Source organism: Convolutriloba macropyga, chromosome 14 (genome assembly GCF_964194025.1).
Source record: "Convolutriloba macropyga chromosome 14, txConMacr16.3, whole genome shotgun sequence".
In the NCBI taxonomy this organism is placed as follows: Eukaryota; Metazoa; Xenacoelomorpha; order Acoela; family Convolutidae; genus Convolutriloba; species Convolutriloba macropyga.
In genome coordinates, this window is record NC_134481.1 from 34,519,716 (window position 1) to 34,534,773 (window position 15,058).

Sequence of the window (15,058 nt, forward strand, 5' to 3'; positions counted from 1 at the left end):
AGGGCAATTTTAATGATTGGGCTAATAAATGCCGCCCTCTCCCCACACCCCCAGTCCCATCCCTCGATATACAGCCTCCTCAATTTAGCACCATCGTTTTTCTCTATTCTCTGTATTTCCATTTTTTGCATGATGTTTCATAGATAAAGCGCAACGTATTAGCGCACAAACACACAGACACACACGCACGTAATTGTATAAGCATACACAACACAGTGGAGTACTTTCAACCCCACGAGATTGTGTCATGCAAAAGTCGAGCATAACGTTTTGCTTTGAGTGCAGCGTGAAAAATTAAGTTCAAGCGAAATTCAAGACATTTTGGGAAGAACGAAAGTCCAGCGTGGACAATTTGTGTCAAGCTAAGTTCCGGTTGACAATTAAGTAATAATTACGTGACTCTGCTTGAAGTTACTAAAATTTTCTGGCGTTTATCGAGAACTGCGAAGCGGTTCGAGATATAAAGTCAGAATTTGAAGTGACCTCTGCAGAGTCACGTAGCCATGCTCAAAATACAAAACGCGCAAGTTTTAAAATGACGAACGTCAACGGAATTCAACTTCTGGCTCAGTAGCGACTTCTGGCATTTTGAATTCTGGCACTGCAGACTTTCGACATCTTAAAATGTGCACGTGAGTTTTTTAACACCTTTTGATACCCCATGACAACTACAATTATTTTTCTAAATTCTATGAATTACAGATTTCTCAGTATTTTGTGGTTTTATGTACAACGTTGACAATTTCAACTAAAAACGAGTAATTTTTAGTTTCTACGCGCTTTTTCAATTAATTGGAACATAACAGAAACCAACTGACTGATCGAAATGAAAATTTTTCCCAAGTCCAATTTATCGGAGATCGTTTTTTGAACTGTTTTCTATAAAGCAAATAAAAAATATTTGATCCTCAACGTACAAGAGCCAATTATAGCCACTTCAATGTGTTCAAATTGTTTTTGTTTCGTGCGCTTCAAAAAGCACTGGGAGACAAATTCGCGCTTCACACATGAAACACAAATAAGGAGTTAGAAATATGGGAAATTTGAAAAAAGGGAAACTGGGAAACTATCACTTTTCCCGGTCAGTCTATATGGTTACAATCAAATGACTACTCATCTTTTTTGTGCAAATTCTAGGAGCATCGTTTTTATTCTCAATGTTTGTTTCAGTCGACTTTATCTTGCTTCTCTTAAAATTTCAGATATTCGAACTAAATCAATCCTCGAATCTTTACTCCTATTTTTCGCTTAGCAATTTTTTGCTTAGCAATTTCTCAATTCTAAAATCTCACAAAAATGCAACTTCGCAAAAGAGTTCTTCTTCTCTAAGATTTGGAAATTAAGGAAGAACTTAATCTTTTCTACATATATATGTACTTAGCGTTCCCGCTTTAGTTTATATTACAGCCGTAAAAATTCTGACCGTAAGAACGGTTCAAAGATCACCAATGGCAATTAAAATAGTGCCGAGTTTCGGCCCTATTTTGTGATATAAGTGGTTCCATAACTACAGGCTATACTGTATGGATATTGAAACCCACAAACAAAATCTTTGAGAATTCTAGACTATTTTATCAGCAGTCTTACGATAATCCAAAAGTATTGTTTTTATAGATTTACCAATAATCTCAAATCAATTTAGCCAGAACCCGTTGGATTAGTGGCAATTTGCACAGGTAGATAAATTTGATCCATGAGGCATTTTTTAACCCAAATAACATGCACAGACACGGCTATGCGTGTTAAGGCAAAATTTCTGAGTGTGCTAATAAGTGGCGCCGTCTACCCCCCCCCCCCCCCGCCCACGGCCCCTCCCTCGCCATCCCGCCTCCTCAATTTAGCACTATCCTATTTTGTGTATTCCGTATTTCTATTTTCTTGCAGACTGGTTCATAAATCAAGCGAAACATTTTAGCACACACACACACACACACACACACATACATACATACATACATACATACATACACACAAACGCACGCAAACGTATAAGCATACAGTGAACAGTAGAGCACTTTTAAACCCCCCCAAACAGAAGAGCGGGAAGATTAAGTGAAAAAGAAGAGAAGTTGAAATTGTGTTTTATGTCCAATTTAACACCGTGTCGTCTTTATACATGCACCCCAGTGTGTGTAGTTGTTACTTACCCCATAGCGTTAGTTATAAACCAACCTGGTTAGTAATGATGGAATATTTTTGCCCATTGATTTGCCTCTTTTTCTCTTCCGTTTCATCCCCAATTTACCCGAAATATTGAGCAGAGAAAAATCTGAAAAGGTCTCTTGTTTAACTATGCATAATGTTCATCGGAATAAATGGAAACCAATACTGTATATCCTTTCATAATTTTATCTCATACAAACTCCACACAGCTTACAATATACGGACATGCATGCAGCCACAAACTCGGCAAGGCTGCAAAAAAATTGCTCAATAATGAAAAGCAAAAGTAAGATAGTAATTATCCACCAGTAAGATGAAGCTACTTAGCACAAATTTACCTCACAGTAGCTTCAAGAAAAAGAAACCTTTATTTACTCCTTTCCTTTTAGTTTCAACTTGTTCTTATAATCTTTTCCTTATCTTCTTTTAGCGAGTGCACAATTCTATCTGTTTCAAAATGAAGTTGGAGATATAAAGCTTTTAGACTGTTTATTGACTACTTTCAATTAACCTAATGGTGTACCTAATAAAGGTGCGCTTATCTTCACAGAACAGACTTCCATTTTCATTCCCATTCAGCCATGAATCGATGCCAACTTATTACAGACTTAGCGATTTCAAATAACCAATTCAGTTATTTATTAATGCATTGTCGAGGTTAAAATTGGTTGCATTACTTGTAACTGGTAGGTGCGTGTTTTTGTTTTTTGTTCCTACCGCTCATGCTTGTTCCGACCCTTTATGGAGATTATACCAGCCCGACTTTTTTTGCTCAGTCAATTTTGGCCGACCGCCATCTTGTGTGGAGAGATACAAAATTAGCATCATTGAAAAGGCCTCAATAAACTGAATTGATTGTTAGAAATTTTTAATTTTTTTATTTCTTGAGGAGACAATGAGGTTCAAAGTTCTGAAAGTTTACCTTTCACGCTTCAAATTTGCTGAGATAGTACCCAGTGAACTGAAACTTGGTACACCTTGATAAGAAACATACTAAATCTTGCCAAGATCTGGATATGGTACTTAACCATAAAAATATTAAGATTGGTGCGAATTTGCCAGATCTTTGCATGGCTGTCGAGAAACAAGATCTTGGCAAGATAACCAAGAAAGATTAAACATGACATGGCAAGATATACCAAATTGTAAAAGTTGAAAAGCATCTTTTTCGCACAACAAAAATTAGCACAAATTTATTTGATTAAGCAAGAATTATCAAGATTTAGAAAGAGTTACCAAAAATAATCGAATATTATCAGAAACTTCAGCTCCCGTTAGTCTATTAACCAACAATTGAGCCTACTTTTCCAGTATAATAATTTTTTTAAGTCGGTGCAAGCTCGGTATTTACACAGTACACATCTTATATAGGACCGCCACCGGAAGGATTCCACTAAAAAAACCTAAAACAATAATCAACATCAGAGTCAAAAACCATTAAAATAAAGTTCCGAATCTCTTTTTGAGGAACAACTAAGCTTTTTTAGCAAGTACAGCACACTAAACCTTACCTTAACTTAATTTTATTTTAACCAAAGTTTATTTTGACATCCTTAGAATAATTTTACATAAACTTTGTTTAGTGTGCTGAGATCTCAGAGATATCTGAGGACAAGATACGTCAAGCAGCAATCAGAAAAGTTATTAAGTGTTATCAAGATTTTTCAAGAGCTGTCAAGAAATTTTCTTGGTCTTTATTGATAAGATCTTACGTCTGACCAAAATTGAAACATCTTACCAAGATCTTATCAAGATTTACCATGAAGCGTTGTTATTTCAAGATCTTGGCAAGATGTTTCAATTTTGGACAGAAGAGTCAGGATCATGGTAAGTACTTCTCAAACCTAGAAAAAAACTTTTCAACAGAGACAATTACTGCATGATAATATCAACGATAATACCACCATCAATGGATAAAGGTTTAAGAACTCTTTGCTGCCAATTTTTTGTGAAGTCAATTTCGACAGTTACTATCTTATAGAGAGAGATGATAGGGTGGTATTCAATTAAAAACTTCTGAAAATTTGAATAAAATTTTGTGCTATTTTATCGGAACATTATTTTCCTAAAACAAATGGAGGGTTTCAATTTTCAAAATTTTTGCCAGTTTGAGCTTTTTCTGCTTCGTAGTTCGTTTCAGTTGGAGTTATAAAGTAAAAAAATACATTCGCCATTTTGTGAAGAAAAAAATCATTTTACCCGACAAAATTACGCCTTTAATTATTCAAGCTGTACAGAGCCATAAAGTAAACTATAACCATTTTCGTCTAAAATGATTCTCTGCCTAAACTAATCTTCAAAAAGATAATATAAGGCTCAAGGTCAAATCTTGAAACTGAAGAAATGGTTGAAAAACAAATTTTTTGATTCTCCTTGGGAGAGATTAAAATAGTCTGTATTGAAAATGATTGAAAACAAAACACATATAGACTTTGATAATTGGATAATAAAGATGTAATTTAGGTGAAAAAAACCCTTGGTTTCAAAGTCCAGCAATTCAGTTATAGATATTTGATTAAAAAAGGCGGGCTTGAAGAGGTGAAAATATCTGTGAAAATATTAATCTCCAGAAGTTTTAAAAGGCAGGACCAAGAAATGCATTCAAATTTATAAGGATAACAATCGTTCAATTAGCATGAAACAATAAAAAAATTTTGATCAAAGTTTTCTAATTTTTTATGGTTTGCTCATAACAATGATTCCAAGCGCTTCTATATAAACTGCCAAAAAAAAATTCCTGAATATCTAATTTCTTCATATGAATGAACAATTTTCAGTGCAATGGAAAAAATCTACCTTAAAACATATTAGCAACTAATTTTGAATTCCTAAACAAAATTTGTGTCAAATAATTTCTACAAATTTTCTGATCTCGAAAAAATGCTTTACCCATTAACTGAACTGAGATTTGCTTTTCGTCTTATACAGTAGCGAACAAACTTAAATATTGATATTATCTAAAGCAGAAAGTAATGCATTCTTAAAACATTGAATTTGTAACGTTCTGTTCCTTTTTTAGAATGTTTAATTGAAAATTTTTGAGATAAATTTTGAAAATTTTACTGAATTCCGATAATACTTACAACTGAAAATTTTACTCGAGAGCAAATTTAACAAATACGTAAAGCAATGGAAGAGTTGCTGACAATGTATTATATAATAATTTCTGTTCAAACGTCGAGAAAAAGGAACCCATTTATCCTCTCTTTTTTCGTAAGGTTGTTGATGCTCAAAGGACAAAGTTGGCAACAAAAATAGTCAGCTTTGAACAGATTTCATTAGAAAAACACAAAATTTTTGTCAAGGAGAATAATCGGTTTGCAGAAAAAACTGTGCCTATGTTTGCTTGTTAATGATTGCCAACAATGACATTAATGATTTCATTTAATTGTTTTTAGCACATGCATTAGATTTATTTTTAGTTTCTAAAAAATAACAAAACTTTCAACTAAAGACTGGATGCTATGAAAATGTACAAAATTTTGTACTCAAAAATTTTGTGAAAAAAAGATGGCAGATATAAACAGCAAAAGGCTAGTATTTTCAAAGAGGGAAAAACAAATAATTTATCCTCAAAAGAGTAAATTTTTTGACGGAAAATGCTTGAACAGGAAAACTTGCATACAAACTATATGTTGTTTTTAGCTGTTTCTAGAAAATACTTAGCTCAATTGCATTTGCAGGGATGGAAATTCGCACCAGTCTATGACTGAAAAAAAATCTATATTCAGTCCAATATTTCCGAGCAAATGTAAATCTATCTTTCTTTTAATTTTCCTATCACGTCTGTTTTCTCATTTTATAGAGCTTAAACTGGAATATTTCCGTTTTTATTTTTTGCTTAGCTATTTCAATTAGTGCAAAACTCTGCGAGCTGAAACAAAAAACCCAAAAGATGCCAATTATGTGTGCTGTTTATTCACTTTCTATTTCCAGTAATTCGCCAAAACGGTTTGTTTTTCCATATATTGTTTTCAACGTTTGATACTGGGGTTCCACGACAAATTTGATGGTATTTTTAGTTGTGAATATTTGGATTTTTAAGACTTTTAAATATTGAAGTCGCTTTAATTTATGGTTTCTCCTTCATCAAAATGGCTAGTCTAATCTCAAAAGCTATAAAATGTTACTAATTTTTTTTTCAATTGTTTTCCAAAACTCAAACAAATTAAATTGTTGCTAGAGGTGCTCAAAATTAACATTGTCAACACTGCACTCTTCAAGTATTTTTCACAAGAAAATTGGTTCGGAAATTGTGTTTCTTAAAATCCTGAGAACCCATTTCAGTGCCGATTATTTCACTTGAAACTTGCAGTGCTCAAAAGCATTAATTCAGTTTGTTGTTAATGTTTGAACCTTGCAACCTTTCAACAATTAAATATTTCAACATAATTTGATTTTAATTTTCAAATTTAAAGAAAAACAAAGTCAAACTTTATCCAAAATTACTAACTTTTTCAATTTTTTTTTTGAAAAGATTCTTTTGAGTCATTGCTTGTTTATTTCATGTTTGTTCACCTTCAAATGAACTGTATTAACTAATCTGATCCAATGGAAATTATTGAGCTATTTTGATGAATGCATTTATTTCAAGTTATTGGTTGTTTTGTATTTCCTACTCTGATAATTAGCAAAACAAAATAAATTTTAAACACTCTGAAGGCTCTAAACTTATAATCTTGTTATATCTGCACCATTTTTTATGAACAAAATGCAAAACAAATAAGGAAATTCTCTGATAAATTGCAATAATTAGCCTAATGCCCTACCTCTGTGTCCAGAAGAGGTGGAGAAACAAGACCCTCTACTAATGCAGGTTGCGCAAAACTTTATTAATGGCTAAAGTTATTCAAATTTGACGCTCATAGCATCTAAGCGGCGCACTCCTTTTCTGTGTTTGAGCAACTAAAACATGTTAAAGTGTGTAATGATACTTTTAGTTCTAAGTTCTTGTACGGAAAGTAATGAATAAACAGTCAATTCACATTTATAAACAAACTTTAGGGTCAGTTTCAATAAAAATTGAAGTTTGAAATCTGAAAATTTTTAGACATTGCATGTGCTTAATAATATCGGTCCCATCAATTTAAAATTTCAAAGTAAAAGTTTTGTTTGAGTGCTTGCCACAAATAAAGGGGGAAAATTTTTAGCAATCAACGAAAATTTGAATTTTGATCATTATAACAGACACGCAAATGACAACTTGTTTTTGAAACAAGTTGTCATTTGCAGTTTTATTTCTTTAGGGGCAAATAACATGATTTTGCATTTTTTTTCACTAATCGTTGCAATCGTGTTGAAGCAATTGCTGTAAATTTACCATTTGTCAAGTATTTTTTATCAAATGTGATTTCTATCTCCAGTACTGAAAGCCGAATAAAAAATGTAAGATATCTTTTTCTTCTAACGTGAGAAAACTTCTGAATAATAGGGGATGTACGCGTCACTGGTATTGAATATAAAACGTGTTTGATTCCGTTCTCGAAAAAAAAACATGGGTTTACTCTCAATGAAAACGTAGCAAATTGTTTGTTTATGAAGTTTTTGACGTAAGTTTTGACGGAGTTGCTTTTTCAGTTTAAAAAAATCCAGTTTCCGTTTAGTCTATTTTATACCGTCTATGCTGTCAAACTGAACGATATGAAGTAATATCAGCCACTTCCTATGCAACTTTTTAAAAAAAATTGTTTCAAAGGATGGCGAAAAAGTGAAAAAAAATCAAATTATTAAAATTTTAAAATTTTACTTCGAAATTTTAAAATGGTAATACGCAAAACAGTTTTCGCATGACTTTATTTGTTTTGAACCTGAATGCACTGAAAGTTTTCCGAAAAATAAAACTGAATGTCTTTTTACGATAATCACACCAAAAAAATTTCCATTTTCAACGAATCATAATGAAATATATTTGAAATTTTCTACGTTTAGAAAAAAACATGGCGACGTAAAGGATTTTGCAGCGTTTGCCTAACCGAAACCAAAATTTTGTACAATGGGTAATGTTATCAGTAGTGAAGAGTTATGCTCGTTCTTTTTCCAAATTTTTTTTACACATTTGAAATGATTTCATATGCTCGAATACATTTTAAGTTAAATATATAATAACCTCTAAAAGTTGTTTGATTTTTCTCCAATCTGATTCTTTGTTCTTTTTGATAATCAACACGCCGCTAAAGTAAAATTTCATCCTTTATTGAAGACTAACTATTTAACTATCCTGTAAAAAGGATATCTGCAAAAAAAGCAAACCAAAGATCACCATCAGTAGTATTTAAACAAAGTAAATTTAAATTGGATGAAAACCAGTTTTCGATATCTGTTCGCGGCTTAAACTTTTTTAATAAAAATACAGCTAGAATAGATGCACAGCAAGATGCACTGTTCTCGATACCAGAAAACACATTTTGGTTGATTTTCTGAGGATATTTTTTAGTTTCAAGCTTTCTTTCTTTTTCTCTTTTTGAGTTGAACTTTAGTTTGAAAATAGCTTGCTCAATAGTTAGTTGTTAATCTAATTTGAAGAAAGTTTTCCGACGGTTGCTCACTTATTTTCTTCATTTCAGGGAGTTTCCAGACTGTTTGGTTTTTCCTGAATTTTTCAGGTTAATAAACCTGATTTTTTCCTTAACAAGTTTGGTTAATTTTGTGATAAGTTAAATTTGCCCTACTTTAGCATAATATCCTTTTATCTAACCTTAAAGTTACCTTTCTTTTCCCCTAAAAGTTAAGGAGGCTCTAACTTAAATTGTTCCTTAACTTAACTTAACTTTACCCCAATAGTACCTTAAACGTAACCTTTGCTATTAAAGTATTTTTTACCTTAGCTGTTAAGGTAAAGTATTAATGTAATTTTAACACAAAATTTTTGGTAGAATAAGAGATAGCAAAATATGACCGGATCGTTTCAGAAAAATTAGCGGAGGCTACATTTCGGTAATTTTACCTAAACTTTTGTTTGTGCACTTATTGACAATTGTTAGGTTGAACAATGCTTCATTTTCTTCCCTTTGTAATGAAAAATCGAAATTATGCAAAATTAGCACCATTACCTTCCTTCCCATTAAATTTTATTCAATTAATAAAATTATTTTTATAAGGTTTCTTTTGCTTAGACTGTAAACAGTTTTGTATTTTTGGTTTTCGGAGTTGAAATATTTTTGATCAGTACTAATTCGTTCAGTTTTTTTGTAAAATTTTGTTAGGGGCTGTTGTTTTTTTTTCAGTCGTTGGTTAAATTACAGATAAGCATTCCATGGTATTTTTTCTTCCCTGTTTGTAACAAAAGTAAAAAATTTAAAAAAAACTTCAATTTTTGAAAGGTTTTTTTCCCGGATATTCTTTAATCTTAGAACTTTTGCTCATTTTCCATTCTGTTCGCTTTGTATAATTTATAATATTTTTAATCTAAAGATGCCAAAAGGCTTGAATGCCCAAAATATTAGCCATTTTCTGGGGATTTTTGCTTTCATTCCTCAGCGTGTTGTAAAATTTTGATCACACTAAAGTAAAGCCTTGTATACTTTTCAGCACACGACTGCTATTTTTGCTAATCCACTACCTTTTTCAATACCCCATTGCGCAAAAACAGGTAATTTAAGACCACCAATTTATGATGATCGTAATCTAATTCAGCAAACGTCAGACATAACCTAGGGAAAGGGGTAGAACCTACGTGGGAAAAGGTGGGAAAATGTGGGGACAGAAAGTACGTCCGCGTAAAGTCACTTTTAATTAGATCTGAGCTACACGCAAATGCTCATTTCTGACCCAAGAAAAAAATTACTTTTCACTCGAGACCTGAATTTGCTATTTTTACAAGTTTTTAGTTGATTGACAGGTTTATAGGCCTTATTCGTTCTTAAAAAACGGGGGAAGATTACTAATTTGGGTCAAGTTTTACATTTCACTGCTGCTGTTCTTATCAGTAAATCAAAATAGATACCATTCGAGCTCTCAAAACAACCAAAGGCGACCAAAATAGATAGCTATTTAAGCATAGATCGACAATTTTGAGAAACAGTTAGTTATATAAAGGTAGTAATTCTTTTTTACCAATTTTTGTTTGTTTCAGGAAGAACGCTTTTACGTTTACAATATTACGAATTAACTTCCCTTAATCCCACAGAAAGATAGATAACTTTCTTTCAGCCAGGATTATTGCTATTATACCTTTTCCTTCCTCCTCCTAAATCTTATTTCACGTGGCTCAAGCCGATTGAAGAAAAAAATGTTCACAAGTTAAATCTCCACATCCAGTGATTACCTAATCCTATTACCTAACTGCATCTTTTGTCACAGAAGAATTACGTAACTTATTATATAACCGACTATTATGAAGCGAGTTGCAGTGATCATCATTGCCTTTGGTATTACCATAATTATGGTAATAGCCTGTTTGATATCATTTGACGTACAGCCAACCCCATGCTTAGATCTTCTAGAAAGCGAAGATAGTTCCTTCAACTTATCAATTAAAAACCCGGACGGATCGCCCAAATATAATATCACGGAACTCTGCAGCAACACAACTTGGTATAACAACTTCGTCCAGGGAACAATTTCAGCAGAAGACAACAAACCATATTACAAAGGATAAATTTCCTCCATTTTCTTGAGAAGTAGCTGAAATATTCGCACATAGTTCATGCTTGGAAATTGGCTGATTAGTCGAAAGATATCAGCATCTTGTAAACAATTAATTCATGTAGAGGAATTTTCAATTATTAGATGTTTAATTATGCATTTTCAATTTATGTTTCTGACTTTTTATTTCTGCGCATATCCAACCAAAGGGAAACAAATCGGCGGAAAAAGGAAGCCGAAGGATTTCTTACGGTTACGTCTATTTATATAACCTTGGTTACGTCTGGGTTGACCACCATAAATGTTTCTTGGAAACCATTCGGAAGATATGTATGGTTGTATGGCTTCTTTGATACCATGCATAAGACCATAAAAAACTTAAAGTTGATATCAAATGACGTCTTTTAGATAGCGTAGTACAACGAATTTATCGTAGTTGCCATTGGCAATCAGCAAAAAATTTTATGTTGTCTTTGATACCATATCCAATATATATATATATATATATATATATATATATATATATATATATATATATATACCATTGACTTTTATGGCCAATCCAAGATCATATTTTTTTGTGCAACCTCATTTTTTTACTCAAAATGCTTTTCGCAACATCCTATGGGGGGGGGGCTTCAGACGGAAAAAAACGGAGGTCCAAAAATTTCTCATGAAAAAAAATTTATGGTGTCTTAGATTCACATGTTATATTATAGCCAGGAGATTACCAGAAATTATAGCGAAGAAATTGATCTAAGATAAAAATAGCTAAATTGATATTGAATTTCCTACTTAAGCTGAAAATGGGCAAAGATTTTTGTAAAAAGATTTGGGCACGTTAAGTAGGAGCAAGAAAGTTGATGTGAAGAGGAATCTGTACGAATTGTATCTCCTGTATAAAAGATGAGTGATACTGGAAGTGTAGTTGTTATCAAAAACCTTGCTCTATCCAAAAAACTTCTATCAGCGATTTTCAATTCCATGTACGGCAACCAAACAGTGTAATTCATGACTGAAGAATGATATGGTCTTAACCTGGTTTTTCATTCAAAACTTTTCGATCTTTTATGCAGATTTGTAACAAGATTTTATTAGAGCGAAATTTTCATGATTTTAGACCGTTGCTACCTTTGCTACCGTTCCTACCTACAATTGGATTGCATATATATATGACAAACTGAGAAACTAAATTAGTACCTATTTAAAAAAATTTGACCACCGAAAAGGAAAATGGAAACTATTTAGATTCAGGTTCAAGAATGGTACTGTCGACTGATCACTTCTTGTAACTGAATATTAGTATTAAGACACTTGCAAACAAATGAACTTTTCATTGTACAGCAGTTGTCAACAAGAAAATGCCAATAATGTCAGCGTGTACCAAGAAATCTATTGAGTAACTAAGCGAAATTGGTAAAGTTGCTGAAAATCCGAGATATTGAAGATGTATAAAATTTATATAAAATAATACTTACCCCATGGTACCAGGAAGAGCTCAAAATTTCCGGCAAAAGCGGAAAAATTCAAAATTGCGGAAAAAGTAACAAATGTTATGAAAATGCACCATCACTCCGATTTGGAAATACATTTTAAGAACAATAGTATACATTAAAATATTTTAAAAAAGTAAAGTGACCAATAAAGATCTCGAGATTGTACAGATATCCTGGCAAAGGTGCAATTTAAAACTTAACAAACACATATTGCTCTCTAATTATTAGCTAGTACGGAGCTGAGTTGTTTCCTATCTGGCCTACAATTATTTGCCCAGGCTGAGGAATTTTTTAAAAATTTTGAAAGAAATACGCAGAAATTTTTAAAAATTTTGTAACAATTTTTCAGGAAAATCACCGCAAACACCTTACACAAAAATGCGGTAAAATGCGCTGAAATTTTCCAAGTTATGCGTTGAAAGCCGCTGAACTTTCATCACTTAATCCACTACAAAATTGTTCCTGAGTTTTGCCCAATTGATTTAGTTTTTACGCAAAAGTTCAGAACAAAATGAAAAATGAAAGAAAAAAGGGCCCAAAGAGCTCAAACATCACACAATATGTTGAATACAATTTCACAATACGCGTTCTTACAATACCGAACATTCACAACAAGATTAAACCCACTATGCGGAAGACCATAGAAACAGAAAATGAAAAAAGGACTGAGAAATAAGGCGAAGAGCAAATTGATTGCTTTAATAAGTGACGGTGACAGATATATGACTTTATAAGTAAATCCTCTAATAAAGTAAAGTATTCGGTTAACAGATAAAACACTCCCAGACAAAACCATCCCGCTTATATAGCTCTTTAGATGTCTCAAAACCAAAGTAAAGCCCAATCCTTAAAGAATACCTTGAAAAACAAAAATGAATGTAAATCAGATGGAAATGTTGGGGAAACTAAGAATTTTTGAAAATACAGAGAACACGGCCATGCGTCGTGGTGAGAAATGAAAAATTAAAAAGCTAATTCTTGATCAACATTTTCTAATAATCAGATAATTTCTGGCTTTACTATTAAAAAAACAAATCGTCAGAAAAATCAAATACTGAATTACCGAAAAGAATGTAACACAAAATTAAAACCAACAAGTCTTAAAATTTATTTTTTTCCGAAGCTTTCCAACAAACCAATCGTATTCTGACATATGGTAGCTTTGATCAAGTTGTTGTACATTTTCCTTAATTTTTGGTTAGTAGTTTATCAGGCCGCCTTACTTGCTGCTCAGCTGTTATAATCCCCACCATTATTTTTGAGTTTTTTAGTTGTCAATGTTTTTTCCAATCAGTTTTGGTAGCAATTGGTGCTTTGTTATAACCAGTTTCACAAAACTGTTCCAACCATCGACAAAGTTTGTTCTTGGATAGCTATACTTAATGCGCTTGAAACAGTTCCAGCGTTCAGTTTCAAATCGCAAATTTGCTTTTGACAAACATTTTGTATCAACCAATCTAATTGTGTTCAAGATATTTAAAAATTGGGTCACGGTCCTCTGGACAAGTTGAGTGCAATTTTTCAAATGCAAGGATGACATCTTTTACTGGCAAGAAACTAGAGCAAAACATAATATTGATATGTTCCTGGAAACGCAAATTATTGTTATATTTCGACTTTTGCCAGCTGACTCAGATGTCTGCACACGTTCTGACCAATGTATGAAAAGCCTATTGAATTTTAATGTTTCTTTTCCGCAGAAAGAATTCGTTCCTAACAGCTACTTCAAAGTCGATTATTACTTGTTTTTGTGGTGTTTCCGGAAGCGGACTGAGTGGTTTTCTATAGTTCTATAATTTTTTATCGTGGTAAAGAGCAGTTGCGAGATGCAAATTGACGTCAAATACTGAACCGTGAACTTTTTTGACCTGATAAAAGAGGTTTGGATATGTTAAGAATGTCTCTGCAGAAGCAATAATTTAATTGCTCGATCAAATCAACGGCTCAGAGAGTCCCAAATACAATTATTCTTTTCTGAAATATAAAATCTGATTTTCCAACACTATGTGCCATTTGTAGGATCCATGAAATCTCAAATCATTGAAGTGAAGAATGCTCATTTATTAGTGTACGGTTTTGTTGCCACAATTTGTTAACTTACATTGGATTGAGTTTTAAGCTGAAATACTAGCTACTGTTTATCTACTAATAGCTTTTTGCGCAGCAATTTTTGTTTGGCGTGGAGTGTCGTAAACTGATGCTGCTGTCTTTCAACGCTGAGCTGAATTGTCTCTTTTCAGTATCTGCCGGATCTGATCAATGGGTTTGAACTGCAAAAAATTCGATTTGGTCATTGCGCAGTCCGACTCAGTTGCATTTTCTAACAAAGCGCCGCCAACCACTTGCACCATCAGTGCGTAGTCGTTGCCTAAAACAGCCATAGCGTTCAACGACAAGCAGTTCTGACTTATTTGTTTGAATGATTTCCATGATAACCATTGGTGTCAAAATTATGAGACCACACATCAATTCAATTAAAGACTGTAGTTGGTTTCAACAACTAATTTTCCGTTCAGGCTGGAAAACCAATTGACATCTTCGGGATTCGAACCATCAACTTCCCGCTCCCTAACCACAAGCACTGCCCACTCGGCCCTTACTGTTGCTGTGCTGCAACCGATTTATACTAGCAACAAGCTTCTTATTTCAGAGTGAGAACAATAAATGAGTCAAAAATGAAGAACGGAAGCGTGAAAAAGACACTTGAGAAAAATATTCTAGAAGAGAAGCGCATAAACGGTCGAGCAAAAATTTCCATAAAAATACAAATTTGACTAAAATTGCTATGAATTTCATTCAAGAGCAACTAATTTGGG

General features: G+C 32.9%; 1 long non-coding RNA gene across 2 annotated transcripts; it reads left to right on the top strand.

Moving 5' to 3' along the window:
* Positions 1 to 2,101: 2,101 nt before the first annotated feature.
* On the top strand, positions 2,102 to 10,932 carry LOC142353087 (uncharacterized). Of its 2 annotated transcripts, none has more exons than XR_012761026.1 (2): positions 2,102 to 2,853; positions 10,235 to 10,932. It is a non-coding gene; the product is annotated as an uncharacterized LOC142353087 (long non-coding RNA). The 2 variants fall into 2 exon arrangements; XR_012761025.1 differs by having other exon boundaries at positions 2,102 to 2,849.
* Positions 10,933 to 15,058: the final 4,126 nt, after the last annotated feature.